The sequence below is a fragment of the Larimichthys crocea genome, unplaced genomic scaffold, assembly GCF_000972845.2.
Source record: "Larimichthys crocea isolate SSNF unplaced genomic scaffold, L_crocea_2.0 scaffold525, whole genome shotgun sequence".
Lineage (NCBI taxonomy): Eukaryota > Metazoa > Chordata > Actinopteri > Sciaenidae > Larimichthys > Larimichthys crocea.
This window is the reverse complement of record NW_020856854.1, coordinates 2,929-5,280: the sequence shown is the minus strand read 5'-3', so window position 1 is coordinate 5,280 and position 2,352 is coordinate 2,929. Positions and strand designations below refer to the sequence as shown.

Below are 2,352 nucleotides of genomic sequence, written 5' to 3'. Positions count from 1 at the left end.
GATAGACGCGTTTCCAACCAAGGACTAACATGAGTTTTGACAGCCTCTTTCCAACGCCCTTTCTGACATTGGTTAATAACCGTGGAGCCACCGTCCATCGGTGTCTGGAAAAACTTTTTTTGCCAGTCAATGCAATATTTTTGGGCCTGATCGCCAGGGTATTAAAAGAAACATATGGAGCTGTTGGAAGTAAACAGTTAAGATATAAGGCATTAAAGGTCACCAGAAATGGGGTTTGCTTTGCACAATGCCAACACATCTCCTTACTGGATGAACTTGATGGCGGCAAGTTGAGCCATGATATAATATCACGGCATGGGCGCCGTATGGTGGTATGACGTGCTTTTTATCCTGATATTTTGCAAAGTTTGCACAAAAAAAATAGCCGCCAACAAGTAGGGTGGCCGAGCGAGCTAAGGCGCTGCGTTCAGGTCGCAGTCTCCCCTGGAGGGCGTGGGTTGAAATCCCCACCTCGGACAAAAAGAGATTTTTCACTGGAACAAACTGATTGGCCTGTAGCTCTTTGCGTACTTTTAGCCGCAAACATAACTTTATATGGCCCGTTGAAGAATTAGAACGTGGTTGTATACAGTAGACCCACCCTAGTTAACCAAGTTACCCAATAAAGACTGCTTTTCATGGTAGCTTTCTGTGTACTGGCACTGTGTACCCCCTTCCGCGGCAATGACATACATATATGTTAAAGAACATGTCACGCGTGGTCTCATCAGCGGGACGGCGGGTACATGGTGTATGGTTAGACTCCTGGATTCTGAATCCAGCGATCTGAGTTATATCTCGGTGGGACCTGTTTTTTAAAGTAGGCTGAAAACACAACAGTAAGTTTACCAGTTAGGTAGGCATGTCGCCGTTGTTTCAGAAGTGACATGACAACCCTAGCAAACAAAGGTTGTCTCGTTCCCACAATGTTGTCAGATCTCCTGACTCCTACAGTGATGCTTGAGAAGGCTGACATGACTTTGATAGCAGCTTCCAAATGAAAGGACTGAACATGACGTTGATAGAACCACTTTCCACCGCAAGGACCTAACATGAAGTTTGACAGCCTCTTTCCATTCCAACGCCTTTCTGAAATTGTAATACAGTGGGGCCACCGTCCCATCGGTGTCCCTGAAACGTGCCATGTCCAGGCAAAACTTTTGGGCCTGAATCGCATGAAGTATTAAAAGAACACATGGAGCGTTTGAGGTAAACATTAGAATATAACGGCATTAAGGTCTACCAGAAATGTTGTGCTTTTGCACAAATGGCCAACACATCTCCTTACGGGATGACCTTGCATTGCGGCAAAGTGAGCCAGATAAATCACGGCATGGCACCGTAGGGGGTATGACGTGCTTTTGGGGCCTGATCGCCATGAGATTAAAGAACCATGGAGCTGTTTTGGAGGTTAAACATAGATATACGGCTTAAGGTCCTACCAAGAAATGTGTGCTTTGCACAAATGGCCCAACAACATCTCCTAACGGGATGACCTTGAATTGCGGCAAGTTGAGCCATGATATGTAATATCATCACGCAACCGTATGGTGGTTAATGACCGGGGGGGTGCTTTTTTATCCTGAATGATGTTTGTCAGATCTCTGACTCCTACAAGTGATGTTGAGAAGGCGACATACTTTGATAGCAGCTTCCCAATGCAAGGAACTGACAATGACTTTGATAACGCTTTCCAACGCAAGGACGAACATGAGTTTGACAGCCGCCTTCCAACGCCTTCTTGACATTGATACATGGCCACCGGCCATCGGTTCTGAAACTTGCCAGTTAATGCAATACTTTTGGGCCTGATCCGCCAATAGTATTAAAAGAACACATGGAGCTGTTTGGAGGTTAACAGAGATATACGGCATTAAGGGGCTACCAGAATGTGGTGCTTTGGCACAAATGGCCAACAACACTCCTTAATGAATGACCTTGCATTGCGGCAAAGTTGAAGCCATGATAGATCACGGCACAGCGGCGTATGTTGGCATGACGTGCTTTTTATCCTGATATTTTGCAAAATTTGCACACAAAAAATGGCTTCCAGCAGTCAGGGTGGCCGAGCGGTCTAAGGCACTGCGTTCAGGTCGCAGTCTCCTCTGGAGGCTTGGGTTTGAATCCCACCTCTGACAAAAAGAGATTTTTCACTGGAACACTGATTGGCCTGTAGGCTATTTGCGTACTTTTGCCGCAAACAAATCGCGAAGAATTAGAACGTGGTTGTATACAGTGACCACCTAAGTGAACCAAGTACCCAATAAAGACTGCTTTTTCATGGTAGCTTCTGTGTTACTGGCACTTTTTTGTACCGCTTCGCTGCATGACATACATATATGGTAAGAAAGA

General features: G+C 45.6%; 1 non-coding gene across 1 annotated transcript; it reads left to right on the top strand.

The window, feature by feature from the left end:
- The first annotated feature begins 2,055 nt into the window (after window positions 1–2,055).
- On the top strand, window positions 2,056–2,138 carry trnal-cag (transfer RNA leucine (anticodon CAG)). Its single transcript has one exon. It is a non-coding gene; the product is annotated as a tRNA-Leu (tRNA).
- The last annotated feature ends 214 nt before the right edge of the window (window positions 2,139–2,352 follow it).